Source organism: Rattus rattus, chromosome 8 (genome assembly GCF_011064425.1).
Source record: "Rattus rattus isolate New Zealand chromosome 8, Rrattus_CSIRO_v1, whole genome shotgun sequence".
Taxonomy (NCBI): domain Eukaryota; kingdom Metazoa; phylum Chordata; class Mammalia; order Rodentia; family Muridae; genus Rattus; species Rattus rattus.
In genome coordinates, this window is record NC_046161.1 from 99,639,302 (window position 1) to 99,657,021 (window position 17,720).

Consider the following 17,720-nt stretch of genomic DNA (forward strand, 5'->3'; position numbering starts at 1 on the left):
ATATACATGTAGGCAAAATAACTATATACATTAAAACAACAGAAGTCTTACTAGCCTGACTGGTTTTACTGCATGCCTGTGATTCCAGATTTCGGAATGGCAGAGGCAGGAGGATGTTTTTTCAAGTTTGAGGCCAGCTTCAGCTAGATACAGAGAAAACCAAAGCTAGCAGAAAAAAAACCAAGTGATCCAAACTTGCTGCATACCTATAATCGGAGCTCTTGGGAAGTGATGGCAGAAGGGTCAGGATTTCAAGTTCAAGGCCACTGAGCCATTTCTTTTGCCCAAGTCTTCGTGTGTATGTGTAAGTTCATGCTGTGCATGTGGGCATCATTGTGGAGTCCAGGTTGACATCAGGTGTCTTTCTTCATTGCTTTCCACCTTAGTTTTTAAAACATTAAACATGCAGCTCAAAATTGAGCTAGACGGTCTGGCCAGGAAGTTCCAGGGATCCTCCTGAGTCACTCTTTCCAGTGCCGAGGTTACAGGTGTACTGATGCCACCATGCCCAAGTTTTACAAGTGTGATGCAGAGCTGAACTCAGGTCCTCAAACTTACAAGGCAAGCCCTTTACCAAATGAGCTATCATCAATTTAAGGAGTTTTTAAACAAGCACCTGCTTTTCTGATTTTAATTTCCTTGTTAACTCTGTATTAAAAAGTAAATAGTAGGGCTGGAGAGATGGCTCAGTGGTTAGAGCACTGACTGCTCTTCCAGAGGTCCTGAGTTCAGTTCCCAGCAACCGCATGGTGACTCACAACCATCTGTAATGAGATCTGATGCCCTCTTCTGGTGTGTCTGCAGACAGTTATGGTGTACTTATATATAATTAAATAAATCTTAAAAAACAAACAAAAAAGTAAATAGTAGGGCTTGTCTGGCCTGTCGTAAGGTTTCTATTGCTGTGATGAAACAAGGGAATCAAAAGCAACTTGGAGGAAAGGGTTTATTTTATTTTGCTTGAACATCCCAGTCCATTGCGGGAAACCAAGGCAGGAACTCAAACAGGGCAGGAACATAGAGGCAGAAGTTGATGCAGAGGCCATGGAGAAGTTCTGTTTACTGGCTTGCTGGGCCTGCTTTCTTATAGAATCTAGGACCCGAGCTGGATTGTGCCTTGCCTCATCAATTAAAATGTTCAAGCTTGCCTGTAGCTGAATCTTCTGGAAGTATTTTCTCAAATGAGGCTTCCTGCTCTTTGATGACTCTATATTGTGTCAAGTTGACATAAAACTAGCCAGCACAGGATGCTTGTAACGTCCTTGCTTATTGGGTATGGGGCCCTGAATTGAACTTCAGCACCTCAGTATTAATAAATAAAACTTTAAAAAAAGGAAGTGCTATTTGATAAAGACAGTCATTAAAATGTTAAGTAGTCTAGGAAGTAAGATATTACAATTACTATAAAAGTCTTCTAACTTTAGATGATTAAAGATTTATATAATAGGGGACTGGAGAGATGCTCAGTGGTTAAGAGTACATACTGTTCTTGCAGTGGACCTGGGTTCAGTTCCCAGCACCTACATGGTGGTTCATAAATAATCTCCAGTTCATGGAGATCTGGTGCCCTCTTTTGACCTCCAAGGACACCAAACACACATGTAATGCACATATATAATTTCAGGAAAAGCACTAATATACCTTAAGGGGGGGGTCTATACCACCAAACCTGACCACTATTGTTCCATCCCTAGGACCCACATGTTGGTATTTAAGAGAATCAATTCCGGGGTTGGGGATTTAGCTAAGTGGTAGAGCGCTTGCCTAGGAAGCGCAAGGCCCTGGGTTCGGTCCCCAGCTCCGAAAAAAAGAACCAAAAAAAAAAAAAGAGAATCAATTCCTATATTCCACTTTCTGACCTCTACATGTCCACTGTATGTAGCATTTGCTTCTGCACATATGCTTCTCTATATGTGTGCACATATACAAATGAATAAATGAGGCAAAAAGAAAAATACACTGTAATAAAATTTTGGCGTCGAATATGGTAGTTCACTCCTTCTACTCCAACACTTGGAAGGCAAAAGAGCCCGAGTTCAAGGCTTTTCTTATAAATGTAGTGAGTTTCTAGGCCAACCAGGGCTATGCAATGAGACCCTGTTTCAGAAAAGAAAGCAGAGCTTCCACGCTGGTTGAGGTATCTCAGCAGTCAAGGTCCTTGCTGCTGCATGAGCCTGACTGTTTGAATCCTGAGACTCATGAGATAACAAGGAGGGAACAGACTCCCCCAAGTTGTCCCAACTCCTCTCATCACACAAAATAATTAAAGGTAACGTTTTTTCTTCATTGGGGAAATATGTATGTAGAATTCATCTGTTTTACTTTTAGAGGACAGAATTTATTATATTTGAAAAGTAAGATTATTTGTGTACATTTTTATTATGTGAAGAAAGCAATGACTAAATCAGTGGACATGCTGATGTGGACGGGAGAAGTTTTATGGACTCACACTCAGAACTACAGGCAAATAAAGAGTACTTAGTCTCTCCATTACTGGTTGTCTGCTGCAGAGTGGTTATATTTATATATTTCTACAGTGGAAGGGCGGAGGGATGTGTATCTGTGTGTTGTTGTTTTGAGACAGGTTCTCTATGTAGCTCTGGCTGATCTGGAATTCACAATGTGAGACCAAGTTAGCCTGGAACTCAAAAGAGACCTCCCTCCCTGTGCTTCCTGAGTCTCACAGAGATTTTAGATGTATGCCATTGTGCTATGCCTTCAATTAAAAAAAAAGTATGCGTATACTTACATATATGTATATTAGGGTCATACATATGCACACACATATAAATACATATTTTTTGTGGGGAGGTTTCAAGACAGAGTTTCTCTGTGTAGCCAGGTGGTGTAGGAATTCACTCTGTAGACCAGGCTAGCTGCAAAATCACAGAGATCCTCCCACCTCTGCTGGGATTAAAGACATGTGCCACCACGCCTGGCTAAAATTAATTATTTTACAGAAGGTTATGAATGGTATAAATGGTAAATTTTTCTGATGTTAATAGTAGCTTATACCTTGATACCACTAAGTTGAGCAGAAAGCTCCAGTGTATTCAATATTTGGCTTCATCACACCACCACAGCCAAGGAAAGTGTTGCTCTTAGAGTATAATGACCTTAATACTGCTTCGCAAGAGGCACTAAGGACTACCCTCATGTGGAAATCATGAAGTTACCAAGGCAATCTTTTCTTTGTACTTGCATCTACTTGTGATGAGTCTGTGTTTGTGATTGAGTGTGTGGTGGAAGTGGTTTGGTGTTGAGCACCAAGTCAACTCTAGGTTGATAACAGTGACAGAAACTAAATTGGCGAAATAAGTAGATTTCTGCAAAATTGATATGCTTGAGGGAGTGAACACAATCCATAAAACAGCAGGTCTCAACCTGCGGGTCACAGCCCCATTGACAGACTTGTCTCCAAAAATATTTACATTAGATTCCAATTCCTGACAGTAGCAAGAATACAGTTAGAGGCAGTGTTTAGGATATAGATCAGCAACAGACCACCAGTACCGTTGAGGAGCCCCTGGATCTTAACAGGCTCAGCCTGGATGAGCAAATTTATGTGAAAATGAGAAATGGCCAAGAGCTTCGAGGCAGATTACATGCTTATGATCAACATTTAAATATGATCTTGGGAGATGTAGAAGAAACTGTGCTGATGATAGATTGATGAGGAGACGTATGAAGAGAAAGATAACTCCACAAAACGAAACATCCCCATGCTCTTTGTCCGGGGAGATGGTGTTCTAGTTGCCCCTCCATTGAAAAGTTGGTTAAGGACTGGAGAGATGGCTCAGTGGTTAAGAGCACCGACGGCTCTTTCAGAGGCCCTGAGTTCAAATCCCAGCAACCACATGGTGGCTCACAACCATCTGTAAATGAGAATTGGTTGAGACAAAAAATGGATCCTGTGTAGGAAAGTGAAGACTTTGCCTCTTGAGATGTCCAGGACACTCCCAGAGAGAGAAGCTCACATGCATTCTGATAGTCAGGAATGACCGGAGGATCCCTCTACCCGCAAAGAAGTCATTTACAAGTAACTCACAGGCTCTCCAGCTAAATGACCTGTCCCTTTTTCCAGCCCTCCAGTCAGTGTGACTACCTTGCTTTTTTTAGGAGTTGGTTTGCCCATTGTTCTTGTAGTTACTTTCAGGATGTTTTTCTTTAGATTTGATGTTTCCTTTTTTTTTTTTTAAAGTGCCAACTAAAGCAATTTAATGCTGGAGTCACCATAGCATGAGGAATGAACTGTATTAAAGGGTTGAAGCTTTAGGGAGATTGAAAATCAGTGCCATAAAGTGTTGAATGGTAGGGTGTAGTTGTGTAGTGATTAAGAATTATGGCAAAAGGGGTTGGGGATTTAGCTCAGTGGTAGAGCACTTGCCTAGCAAGCGCAAGACCCTGGGTTCGGTCCCCAGCTCCGAAAAAAAAGAAAAGAAAAAAAAAAAAGAATTATGGCAAAGAATCTCAGGTTAAGGATGTAATCGAAGCATATTTCAAATGCAGTTAAATACTGCTATACATTTTCCTATCGGATTGACACTTACATTCTGTTTTTATCCTAATATAATCAATTTACATTTCTTATTTTTATAGCCTTGCATCTAAGAAGTCCCAAGTACTTTGTACAGCTGCATCCCAGAAGCTGAGTTTCTTCAGCACCTTCATAAGGTATGTAGATATTTCTTCCTGCATTTCCTTTTCCTCATACTGAGAGATTGTTAATAGAAAATCTGTGGAAATAATTGATTCTCTTGTTCTCTAATCGTGAAGGTCTCTGATTTTTTTCCTATTACTTGTTTTGTGTGTGCATGTATGTACACATGCTGTGGAGATTAGAGGACAGCTGTGCAAGTCAGTTCTCTATCATGTGGGTACCAGGGATTGAGTGAAGGCCATGGTGCTTGGCAGCAAAGATCTTTATCTGGTGAGCCATCTTGCCAGCCTCATTTTCTTTTACATTTGTTGATGTGTTTAGGGGAGGAACGTGGTAGTCAGAGGACAATATGGAAGAGTTGGTTCTGTCCTTCTATCATGTGGGTTCTGGGATCTAAATAGGGTGGTCAGCCCTGATAGCAGTCGTGTCCGTCCGTCCGTCCGTCTGTCCGTCCCCCCTCAGCTGGGGACCGAACCCACAGAGAGCTCACTGGCCCTGTCGATTGCTTGCTTGCCTTTTTTTTTTTTTTTTTTTTAAATACAGGGTCTTGTGTAGGTTAAGCTGATCCTGAACTCATGCTTCGGTTGCCTAGCAGTGAATGTATCTTGTTTTGATTAACTTTGAATTCTTTGTTATGGTAAGAGGGATGTAAGGTGGTTTGTGGGTTTGTCCTTATGTATTTTATAAAATGGTTACTGAACTATGGTATGCCAGCATTAGCTGGTACATTTGAAGAAAATAGGCTGTCCTGTTCATGAAATCTCAGTCCTTAGGGTTTTTTTTCTCTTTGTTTTTTCTTTTCTTTCCTCCCCCCCCCCCCCCGGGGCTGGGGACCGAACAGGACCTTGCGCTTCCTAGGCAAGCGCTCTACCACTGAGCCAAATCCCCAACCCCTCTTTTCTTTTTTTAAAGACAGAGTCTCACTTAATAGACCTGCTGACCGAGAACCCACTGTGTAGATCACAGGCTGGCTTCCAGTTTACAGAGGGAGACTCTCTGCTCTGCCGTGCTCCACCTTGGGCCCTGCCTTAGTTATTGGAGCGTTTCATTTGCCCTCACTGCTGGCCCACAGCCTCCTGGGACCCTCCTGTCCAGCTGATTACGGCACAGGCTGTGGTTTTACCAACCGAGCCATCCTACAGTCCCTAAAAACAACTCTCATCTTAGTTTTTTTTTTTTTTTTTTTTTTTCCTTTTCTTTTCTTTTTTTTCAGAGCTGGGGACCGAACCCAGGGCCTTGAGCTTGCTAGGCAAGCGCTCTACCATTGAGCTAAATCCCCAACCCTCATCTTAGTTTTTTATTTCTTCTTTACCCACTCCTTTCCTTTCCTTTTTTTTTTTTTTTTTCTTTGTTTTTCAAAACAGGGTTTCACTGTATAGCCTTGGTTGTTCTGGAACTCACTGTAGACCAGACTGTCTGCCTCTACCTCCTGAGTGCTGGGATTAAAGGTGTGTGTTATTGACACAGGGCAATTTTTTTTTTTTTTTCATTTTAAAGAAATGATCTCTTTGTGTAACTCTGGCTATCCAGGAACTCGCAGAGGAAAATTTGTGGGAGTTAATTTCCTCCTTCTGCCGCAGGGGTTCTCCTGAACAAACTCTAGTCTGGTGGCTGGCCCTACTGAGCTGCTTACCAACATTGTCTTTACTTTTTCATTCTGACTTTTACAAGCTTTCTTGTCTTCCACTTTGTGTCTTAAAGACTGGGTCCCACATAGTAACTCAGGCTGGCCTAGAGCCACTCTGGTTCAGATTAGCCTGGAGCTAGCAGCAGTCCTCTTGCCCTCTGAGTGTCAGTCAGTATTACAGGTGCGAGCCACCACATCCGACATGGCTCCTCAGTTTTTGGTCACTGGCTACCTTTCTTACTCAAAAATGTTGGCAGTCCCCTTCTTCCCTTTTTTTCCCCTTCCTTCTCCTTTCATTTATTTTCGCAGTATCTTTGAAAATGTGTGTATTGGTGTTTTGCCTGTATGTATGTCTTGGCCCTTTGTGTAGTGCCTGTGGATGCCAGAAGAGGGCATCATAACCCAAAGCTGGGGTTTGCTGTAGGCTGCCACGTGGATGTGCTAGGAATCCTATCTGGGTCTTCTTGAGCAGCCACTGCTCTTAACAACTGAGGCATTTTTTCCAACCTCTTTCAAGTGTCTTACTGTGTATCCTAGGCTGACCTCAAACTCTGAGTCTTTATGAACCTCCTCATTGTAAAATTACAGGAGTGTTCCTCCCTGGGGCCCTTATCTTTTTAAAATGTGCATGCCATGGGACTTGGGAGATAGCTTGCTCAGTAAAGTGCTTGCTGCACAAGAAGGCCTTACTTCAATCTCCAGTGTTCACATAACAAGATGAAAATGGCTGCTTACATTTGTAATCCAGCACTGGGGAGGCAGTTGTTCACTGGGCCTCTGACCGGTCAGTTTTTCCAAATGGATGTGCTCCAGGACCCAGGAAGAGATCCTGATTTAAAAACCAAGTTGTGGGCTGGAGAGATGGCTCAGTGGTTAAGAGCACCCGACTGTTCTTCCAGAGGTCATGAGTTCAATTCCCAGCAACCACATGGTGGCTCACAACCATCTGTAAAGAGATCCGATGCCCTCTTCTGGTGTGTCTGAAGACAGCTACAGTGTACTTATATATAAAATAAATAAATAAATCTTTAAAAAAAAAAAAAAAAAAAAAAAAACCAAGTTGTAAGACTCCTGAGGAAGTCAATTGAGATCACCTCTGGCCTCCATGTGTGCACTTTCATACATGAAAAAATACATATATACATACAAAAGTTGGCCTCACACTCTCAGAGAACTATGTACCTCTGCCTCCCAGGTGCAGGGATTAAGGGATTGCACAACTACACCCAGCAAAATAAACATTTCCTTACATAATTTACTTTTGTATATTTCACTGACTTGTAAATAAATTTTAAAAAATCTGTTTTATCACAGTTGGCTATATAAGGATTGTTTGCTTCTAAAACTGTTAATGGCTTGAGAGATGGATGGTTCAGTGGGTAAAGAGTGCTTGTTGTGCCATGAAAAAACCCTAGGCGTGACTGTGCTGTCCTGTAACCCTAGTAAGGGGTGAGGGAGCAGATGCTGAGGTGGATCATAGGAGCTCTTCTGCCAGCCAACCCACCCAAAACTGAGCTTTTGCTTGAATCACAGACTTAAGGCACTAAGGTAGAGCGGGAGAGTGGAGGAGGAAGGCATCCACCTGCACCCCACACAGATACACACAGATTTGGTTGGTTGATTTGAGCACTACCTGTTATGTACTTGTCAATGACGATGACTATGGCAGGTAATGTTTTTTGTTGTTGTTTTTTGTTTTTCAAGACAAGGTTTCTTTGTGTAGCCCCGGCTGTCTAGAACTAGCTCTGTAGACCATGATGCTAGCCAGGAACTCACAAAGATCCGCCTGCCTCTGCCTTCAAAGTGCTGGGATTAAAGGCATATGCCACCACCAAGGGGCAACAGATAATGCTAATTATGTTAGTGGATTTTGGAAACAGGGAACCTTGGAGGAACATGATGTGTGAGGCTGAGAGAAGTGTGAGGTGCTGTAAGGAAGCACTAATGGCCTGATCCAAGTTGAGGGCTGAAGGATGCCCTTGAAATACAGGTGGAGCCCTGAGCCACATATTAGCTTTAAAAAATGGCTGTTTTATTGCTTTGACAAAGAGGAGTTACCAGCTTTGGGTTTTAGAATTTCAAAAACTAATGTCTCCAGAAATTTCGGTTATTTTCTTATCTATAATACAGTACTCTACCCAGAATTCAACCAAGGTGCTTTTTTGTTGTTGTTTTGTTTTGTTTTTGTACTGCTTCCATTAAGGCACACAGGGAAAGCACTGCTACAGAGAAAACAATAAGATTCTTTAAGATTTAACATTGGAGGGCTGGAGAAATGGCTCAGCGGTTAAGAGCACTGACTGCTCTTCCAGAGGTCCTGAGTTCAAATCCCAGCAACCACATGGTGGCTCACAACCATCTATAATGGGACCCAATGCCCTCTTCTGGTGTCTGAAGACAGAGACAGTGTACTCGTCATATATAAAATGAATAAATAAATAAATAAATAAATAAATAAATAAATAAATAAAAAAGATTTAACATTGGAGGTTAGAGAGACGGCTTGGCTTCTAAGAGTACTTTTTGTTTTTCTAGAGCAGTGATTCTCAACCCTCCCGATGCTGTGACCCTTTAATATAGTTCCTCATGTTGTAGTGACCCCAAACATAAAATTACTTTATTACTACTTCATAACTAATTTTGTTATTATGATTATAATGTAAATATCTGATGCAGAATATTAGATATGCATATATAATGTTATGTCCTCTGTATCCAGCGAAACTCCTCCCACCCCCCCAGTGGGTCATGACCCACTGATCAAGAACTGCTGCTGTCCTAGAGGAACCAAATTCAGTTTCTGGGGCCCACTTGAGGCTTAGAACCTTCAGTTAACTCCAGTTCCAGGGTTCCAGTGCCCTCTTCTGGCCTGTGTGGGCACCAGACATGCAAAGTGTTATATAGACACATGCAGGCAAAATACCTAAATGCATAAAATAAAAATTAATAAATTTTTAATAGAAATTAACACTTAATAAAACCTATGTTTGAGGGGTTGGGGATTTAGCTCAGTGGTAGAGCGCTTGCCTAGGAAGCGCAAGGCCCTGGGTTCGGTCCCCAGCTCCGAAAAAAAAGAAAAGAAAAGAAAAAAAAAAACCTATGTTTGAAAAGAGTATTTATATATACCAAGCTCTCTCTCTCTTTTTTTTTTTTTTTTTTTTTCCCATTCTGAGCCCAGGGTCTTTCTGTATAGCCCTGGCTGTCCTGGGACTCTGTAGACCAGGTTGACCTCAAACTGACAGTTCTGTCTGTCTCAGCCTCCTGAATGCTGGGATCAATGGTATGTTCTACCATACCTGGCTGAATCACATGATTTTTTCTTTTGTTGTTATTGTTAATTTTTCTATTAAAATGTTTAGCTTTACCTCCTAGAAGGCTTCGGTAGCTTTTGCTCTTCTAATAGTCATCAGCATCATACATATTTCAATTGAGAGAAAAACCCAAGATGTATAAATTTCAGCATAAATGTTTGCGATAAAGTCTCAGAATTATATATTCAAAATAATGTCAATAGGATAAATGTTATAGCCTCAATGTTTAAATGTTATAGCCTCTATATTAAAGGATTCGCTTCATAATTTTGAAAATCTAAGCCTCAAACCCAAGTCTTTGCACATAAGCCAGAGGAGTGCTCTGCTGCTGAACTACGCCCACCCATCGTCCAGCCCTTGACAGACTGAGGTTATTGTGCATTTAGTGTCCAAGTACCTAGAAATGGTAGAAAGCCTGCTATAATCAGCACTGTTTCTTCAGCATAATTAGCCTTTTGAAGATGCATGAGGTAAAATTATAATTATCTTAAGTATACTGAATTAGTCATTTTTAAAGCTGTGTTTATTTTATCTGCATGGAAATTTATTCATTATCTTTCTAAAATATTACATCTTGATCTGCAGAGGCATAGTAGTAATTCAGATTGTTTCCACTTCTGCTTCTTGGCTGGAGGACTATTTTGTGCCTCCTGATAATTAATGTTTGGCTAATAAGTATCTTTAATGCACTCATTACTAACTAGTAGCATTACCTCAGATGTCTTTGTTGGCTTCCGGTATGTCAAAAGTAAGCTAAGAATTATTGATGATAGATATACACTGTCAGTGTTAGAAAGTATTAGTCCCAGAATGCAGGAGGCAAAGGCAGGTTGACTTCTGTGAATTTGAGGCTAGCCTGGCCTACATAAGCAAGTTCCAGGACAGTTGGGGTTATTACACAAAGAAACCCTGTCTTGAAAAACAAACAAAAAACAAAAAGAAAGAGAAAAAAGAAAGTGTTATGACCTGTGTAGTCTCTAAAAAGTCATCAAAATTACCCAGTTTAGGAATATATGTTGTGGAAGAGACAGGTGTGATGTATGCCAATATTGGGTGGGGTAGAGGTGGGAGAGTCAGTAGGTCAAGGCCAGCCTTTACTCCCTTGAACCGTCTCCATGGCTGTTTCTGCAGTGTTTCTGTTACCATCATCTGACAAAGGAAGGAAACTGGCGCTGAAGCAAGTGAGGAAGCCGGGGTTTACTCTTCATCTGGTGGAGCTGATGGACCAGGGCTGCAAGTGATGGGCATTCCAGTCTCCTACCGTCTTAGTGTTCATAACTGGACTCAGTTTCTGATTTATAGACAACTTACCTGGTGATGCAATGATGTTCAGTTTTATTGAACAGTCTGTAGTAGATGTTGTGTTCTTGTGGAACACATCTCAGAATTTGACATCTAAATGAAATGTCTGGTCAGTAGATTAGCGTATAGATTTGGATGGTGACAATGGAGCAGAGTCTACCTGGACCTCTTTCTAGAATGTGCTAACTGATCTAGGCTGGATCTGTAGAAGAGTGGATAGGATTCCATCTTCCTCCAAGTCAGTTTCATGATTATGACAAGATCAGCTGTAGGAACAGGAGCATGATTTCTGGCCCCTTTCTCTTTTGCTTCCTGCAATACAAGAGAGAAATGCTATAGGGAAAAAGATTTCTTTGAGAAGTTTTCTTTTAAGAAAAATACCCTATTTGAGTAACTTTTTTTTGTGAAATTTAGCTGTTGACTTGAATATAGTTAATCTTGTTTTAATTTCCTTGTAGTGATTGACCAGTGTGACCAAGTGTTGGTTAGACTGGTGTTGTTTGCTTTCTGTTGCTGTGGTAAACATTATGACCAAAAGTAACTTGGAGAGGAAAGAGTTTTAGTTCAGCTTACAGGCCATATATAGATACACATCATCAAGAGAAGCCACAGTAGGAGCTGGAGGCAGGAACTGAAGCAAGAGACAGACTATGGAGGAAAGAGTGCTTACTCCCTGTTGGCTTGCTCAGCCTGCTCTATTGTAGCATTGATGACAGTGGACTGGGCCCTCTCACATTAATCATTTAGAAAATGTCCTCTGGGACTTGGCTACAACGTAATCTGATGGATGCACTTCTTCAATTGAGGGTCCTTCTTCCCAGGTAACTCTAGTTTGTGTCAGGTTAAAAAAAAGGCAGACGGTTGGGGATTTAGCTCAGTGGTAGAGCGCTTGCCTAGGAAGCGCAAGGCCCTGGGTTCGGTCCCCAGCTCCAGGGGGGAAAAAAATGGGTTGTGATGACACATGTTTTTAATCCCAGCACTCTAGGGAGGCAGAGGCGATTGATTGGATCTGAATTTGTGGCCATCCTGGTCAATAGTAGTTTCAGGCTAGCCTGTCTTGAAAAAAAAATAAACCAAATACATGATACACACTCACACTAGAGGAAGAGCTAAGTGTGGTAGAGATAAATCCCAGCACTTGGGAGACAGAAGCAGGAGAATCTCTGTGAGTTTGAGGCCAGTTTGAGCTACATGTGAAGCTCCAGGACAGTCAGGACCATAGAGAATCACGTTTCATAAATAAATAACAGAACGAGTCAGCACCTTGGGAGGCTACATGGAATTAAAGCTGACATGGATTTACTCAAGCCCTTCTGCAGCTGTTGATACTTCTCTACCCTCTCCTGCAACTTTTTTTTTTTTTTTTAAGATTTATTTATTATATAGAAGTACACTGTAGCTGTCTTCAGACACACCAGAAGAGAGCATCAGATCTCGTTACAGATGGTTGTGAGCCACCATGTGGTTGCTGGGATTTGAACTCAGGACCTCTGGAAGAGCAGTCAGTGCTCTTAACCACCGAGCCATCTCTCTGGCCCCCTCTCCTGCAGCTTCTTTCCAATCAGCTGTGATGAAAGAGAGTGCCTCTTAGGCAGGGGTCGCTGTGACTCAAGCTTTGGAAGGCACCTGAACTCCCTTTCCTGGCCCTTTTCACGCTCTACCCTCTGTATTAACCAGCAGTATACTCATAAAGTCAGTGATAAAGCTGCTGCAGGTCCTTACTCCATAAACTCCCTCCTGCATCGGTTCACTGGGCATGCTGCTTCTGCTGGACAGAAATTCCCCAGTAGATGTCAGACTGAAATCCTAGGTTCGTCTGCAGAATGCTGTGATAACAAACCATACACACTCCACTCTTTGTAAAGACATTGTGTGCTGTGCTTTTGTTTCCGCATGAAGACTGTACCAGTAATTCAGTACTAATGGCAACAGCAGGGGATCAGGAATTGGACCTGTTTAGGGCTATTACATTAGCCTTGGGACAGAGCAGTTGATCAAAGAATTAAAGATACTGGAAGTGACATCAGTAGTCGATTTTTTTTGGTTCTTTTTTTTTGAGCTGGGGACCGAACCCAGGGCCTTGCGCTTCCTAGGCAAGCGCTCTACCACTAAGCTAAATCCCCAACCCCAGTAGTCGATTTTTAAGAACAAGGCAAAGTAAGCTATCCTCCATCCCCCTCCACTCCTCTCTCTCTTTGAGACAGAGGTTTCTTTGAGGATTGAGCAGATTCTCTGCTTGGTAAGCTACATCTCTCCTTTTTTATCTAGATTTTCCATATCTATATATGCATCTATCATTTCTATTTATGGTTAAATACAATGCTTCACTTATTCTGTACCTGGAACTGCGTGCCAAAAAAACTATATTAACTGGTCTCATTTTGGACTAATATTCTTGACTTCAAGGGTGACACTTTTTCCTGCTTAGCAGTTCTAAAATTGCTTAGTGTTTTAGAACAGTGGAACTTCTCGTTTTAGTGCGAACCTATTTCCTTTCCTAGCATCCCTGTCAACTGTTACTTAAATTTTTGAGAAAACGAGAGCCAGGGATATAATAACTCAGTTGATATCGTGCCATGCAAAGTCCTATACAGATTTTTCCTTTTTCTTTTCTTTTTTGCCTTTTTGAGATAGGATCACTATGTAGTTCTCACTGTCCTGGAACTCTCTGTAGACGAGGCTACTCTCAAACATACAGAGATCCGCTTGTTGTGATTGTCCCAAGCCCTATATTTGATTCCCTAACACCACAAAAATAAAGGTGGTACATGCCTGTCTCCGTAACAGTTTCATCAAACTCTGTTAGCATAGGATCCATGAAATGCCAACTCAAAGGAAGAGAGAAGAGAACCGAAGGAGAGTGGAGGCAGCAGGAGAGTTGGCTCTGCTTGTGCCTCACCTTTGGCTGTAGTGCGCAGCCTCTTCTCTGGAAGGACAATCCCTGAAGTCCATTGTTTTATACTTTCCCATTTGTATGCTAAGTCCCATTTCCTCTAACCTCAAAACTTGTTCTAGCATTTCCGTCCTGTTTTTTTCCTCTCGGTAAGGCCCATTAGCTAGACTTTAATGATCCTAGGGTGCGTGCCAGGAAATGGTAGTCTTTCTTTTCTTTTCTTTTTTTTTTTTTTTTTTTTTTTTTTTCTTTCGGAGCTGGGGACCGAACCCAGAGCCTTGCCCTTGCTAGGCAAGCACTCTACCACTGAGCTAAATCCCCAACCCCAATGGTAGTCTTTATTACCAGCAGCTATGTATGTAGTCTGGGCAGACCTTGAATTTTGCTTTTGTTTCCTAAGTGAGGTGATTATAGATGGGAGCCACCATCCTGTTACTTACTTACCTGCTTACTTACTTAGTGCTTGTAGGTGTTTTGCCTGCATGAATGTGTGCACCATGTATGTACCTGCCTGGTACTCACAGAGGACAAAAGGGGACTTTAGATCACCGGAATTGGAGTTATAAACAGCTGTGAGTAACCATGTGGGTGCTTCCAACTAAATCCTGGTCTTAATGGCTAAGCCATTGCTCCAACATACACATACCCTAGCTTCCCACACCTCCTTTTTTTTTTTTTTAAGATTTATTTTATTTTAAACGAGTACACTGTAGCTGTCTTCAGACACACCAGAAGAGGGCATCAGATCTCATGACAGATGGTTGTGAGCCACCATGTGGTTGCTGGGAATTGAACTCAGGACCTCTGGGAGAACAGTCAGTGTTCTCAAGCCTTGAGCCATCTCTCCAGCCCCCTCCCCTTTTTTTTTTTAAAATAAGATTTATTCATTTATTATATATGAGTACACTGTAGCTATCTTCAGACACACCAGAAGAGGGCATCGGATCTCTTTACAGATGGTTGTGAGCCATCATGTGGTTGCTGGGAATTAAACTCAGGACCTCTGGAAGAGCAGTCAGTGCTCTTAACCGCTGAGCCATCTCTCCAGCCCCAAGGATGAACTTCTGATGCTCCTAGCTTCACCTCCCAAGTGTTTACTCTGGCTGTCATGGCCCACTGTCATGGTTAACGTTGCTGTTGCTGTGGTATCCTGACCAAATGCAGGTTGAGAAGGAAAAGATTTATTTGGCTTACACTTCAGCATCATAGTTCATCACTGAAAGAAGTCAGGCCAGGAGCTCAAACAGAGTAAGAACTTGAAAGCAGGAGCTGATGCATAGACCATGGAGGGGTGCTGCTTACTGACTCACTCAACATCACTTGCTCAGCCTGCATTCTTTCAGAACTCAGGACCACCAGCCCATGAAGGGCATTGCCTACAGTGTGCTGGATCCTTCTCACCAATCACTAATTAGGAAAATGCCCTGCAGCTGGATCATCAGGAGGCATTTTTCTCAGTTGAAGTTCCCTCCTTTAAAATGCGTCTAGTGTGTTTAAAGTTGACATAGAACCAGCCAGTACAACCATCACCACCACAGAAAAAAAAACCAAAAAACAAAACACCTTACTTTAAAGCTGTCATCTCTAGTCTTACAGCATGTCAGACCTTAAGCAACCATTTCTGATACTTTGAAGGAACATTTCACAGCATACATCCATCTCAAGGTTTTACATCGCCACTCTTCTCAGTTCTCTCTTCATGGCAGACTGAAAGAAGTTCCTCTGGTTGCTGGAAACTGTTGATACTCTTGTTAGTTATGTAGTCTGGGTTCTTACCTTGTAAATCTCTTGTTTTTCAAAACATAATCTCTTAGATTTTTTTTTTTTTTTTGTTCTTTTTTTCGGAGCTGGGGACCGAACCCAGGGCCTTGCGCTTCCTAGGTAAGCGCTCTACCGCTGAGCTAAATCCCCAGCCCGAATCTCTTAGATTTTATGCTAGTTTTGAACTCACTATATAGTCAAGGCTGTCCTTCAGCTCCTGATCCTCCTGTCTCTAACTCCAGAGTGCTGGGATGACACGTGTATCTACACTCAGTAATGTATTGCTGGAGAGCAAAGCCAGAACATTATGCTTGATGGGCAAGTACTCTGCCAAAGTAGCTGCGATTTCAGCGCTGTTCGTTTGTTTATCTGTTTATGTGTTTGGGTGTTTGCCTGCATGTGTGTCTGTTACTATTTGCATTCTTTGTTACCTTAGAGGCCAGAAGAGGGTGTTGTATCCTCTGGGCTTGAAGTTTCAGACAGTTGAGAGCTGCTGTATAGATTCTGGGACTTGAATCTGGGCCCTCTGGAAGAGTACCCAATGTTCTAAAATGCTGAGCCATTTTTTTCCAGCCCCATTGCTTCTCTTGGTATTAGTTCTTATTTTTATTATTTCCTTTTTTTTTTTTTTTCTCCTCTCCAGTACTAAAGATTGGGGTCTCCTACATACTGAGCAAATGTTTTACCACTGAGCCTATCCCCTAAATCCATTTGTGATAGGGTCTCACAGTACAGCCCAAGCTTGCTTCAAACTTAGGTTCTCCTAAAGTGATAGGGTTATAGGCATGTGCTTGTGCATATCCCACCCTCCACCCCTTTTTATTACCAATTTTATTACCAGTTGGCACATGGAAGGCAGAGGCGAGTGAATCTTGAGTTGAAGGCCAGTCTAGTCTATACACCAAGTTCTGGATCATTGGGGATCTATAGTGATACCCTGTCTCAAACAGACAGTGTAAGATTTTTTTTTTTTTTCTTTTTCTTTTTTTTCGGAGCTGGGGACCGAACCCAGGGCCTTGCGCTTCCCAGGCAAGCACTCTACCATTGAGCCAAATCCCCAACCCCAAGATTTATTTTTCTTTATTTGCGTGTATGCAGGTGACTGTGGATGTTGGAGGTGTATTAGATCCCTTTGAGCTGAGCTAGAGTTAGAGACATTTGAAAGCGGTGTTACAGATGTTGGTATCTTTATCCCATCTTAACTGCTGAGCCACCTCTCCATCCCTGCTCCCACCTAAAATTTATTTAATTAATTTATTTTATATGTAAGTATTTGGCTTTCGTGTATGTATGTGCACCACCTGTGTGTCTGGTGTCCTCATCAGATCCCTGGAATTGGAGTTGCAGATGGTTGTGAGCCATCATGTGGGTGCTGAGAACTGAACCCTTCCTCTGCAAGAACAAGTGCTCTTAACCACTGAGCCATCTTGGCTCCCTCAGAGGTAAGAGGACAACTAGTGGAAGTTGGTTTTCTCCTTCTGCCATTTGAGTTCAAGAGTTAAACTGAGATCTTCCTTTAGGCTTGGCAGTAGGCACCTCTACCCACAGATCATCCTGCTGAGCTTTGAGTAGGAGAATTTTGGGTAGCCCAGAGTGTCTGGGACATGTAGGCCTATACCAATCCAACTCGAGGTTTTGTGGTTTGAACATAGGCTTTATGCATGTTCTCTACCACTGATGTGAATTCCCAGTTCACATATATATTATTCTCTCTCTTTCTCTGTCTCTCTCTGCTTGTTTTTTGTTTTTTACTTATTTTATTTATATAAGGACACTGTAGCTGTCTTCAGACACACCAGAATAGGGCATCAGATCCCCATTACAGATGGTTGTGAGCCAACATGTGGTTGCTGGGATTTGAACTCAGGACCTCTGAAAGACCAGCCAGTGCTCTTAACCTGTGAGCCATCTCTTCAGCCCCAGAAAAGGTTTTTCTTTATAGCCTGGCTGTCCCAGAACTTCCTCTGTAGACCAGGCTGGCCTGGAACTCACAAAAGATTTACCTGTCCCTCCCCTGCCCCTGCCCCTGCCGCACTGGGATAAAGGTTATGTGCCACCACTGCATGGCTCTGTTTATTTTTTTGTTTTTAGACATGATCTCAGTGTCGGGGTGGGGTTAAGCGCAGTCTTGCTGTATAACCCAGGCTAGTCTGGCAATCACATAAA

At 42.2% G+C, this 17,720-nt stretch overlaps 1 protein-coding gene and 1 pseudogene across 4 annotated transcripts in view; both read left to right on the forward strand.

Annotated features, from left to right (window-relative positions):
• Rhoa (ras homolog family member A) overlaps positions 1 to 17,720 on the forward strand; it is a 33,905-nt gene that overhangs the window by 5,225 nt on the left and 10,960 nt on the right. For 2 of the 4 annotated variants that reach the window (XM_032910614.1, XM_032910616.1), the window contains exon 2: positions 4,600 to 4,678. The gene's annotated coding sequence lies outside the window, so the exon portion shown is untranslated. The remainder of the gene's footprint in view (positions 1 to 4,599; positions 4,679 to 17,720) is intronic. The other 2 variants (XM_032910613.1, XM_032910615.1) reach the window with 1 other exon arrangement.
• Positions 1,985 to 4,165, forward strand: LOC116908261 (annotated as a pseudogene).